Source organism: Camelina sativa, chromosome 17 (assembly GCF_000633955.1).
Source record: "Camelina sativa cultivar DH55 chromosome 17, Cs, whole genome shotgun sequence".
Lineage (NCBI taxonomy): Eukaryota > Viridiplantae > Streptophyta > Magnoliopsida > Brassicales > Brassicaceae > Camelina > Camelina sativa.
This window is the reverse complement of record NC_025701.1, coordinates 22,938,964-22,939,548: the sequence shown is the minus strand read 5'-3', so window position 1 is coordinate 22,939,548 and position 585 is coordinate 22,938,964.

The following is a 585-nucleotide window of genomic DNA, read 5'->3' as shown; positions in this document are numbered from 1 at the left end:
ATTGATTAATTCATATTTATAATGCACTATATTCAATTATACAATTTGCTTGAATTAAAGTTGTTACTGCAATAAAAATATGAGGAATATTCATATTACAAAATAGATGACAATTAATTAGAAGTCTTACTTGAGTTTTAGCTAGAGACATTATATTCTTAAATAGTATCATTTGAAACTCATCTATTTACAATACTGTACATGACTATATATTCTTAGTTAAGAATATTCTATGGTGATGGATACTGTCGTCTGATTATTTTTGTCTTCCATATAATAGGTTTATAAGACTTTTTAAGAAATAATGTTTTTACCAATATAGAACAATTGTTTCAAACCTTTAAATTTTTGTTTCTTGAAGATAGGTAAGTCGGAATTTTATCAATAATTAAACTAATAGATTAATTGGTTGCTATTTTTAGAATTATACTAAATTAGCAGTTAAGTTGTACCTTAAGAATTTTATTTCACTTTTTTAAAAATGGACTCATTTATTAAATAAATATTATTCTAATAAATATGTAAACTTTTATATATATTTTTTGAAGCCCATTTTCAATTTTCATGAATTTGATGAGCCCAATA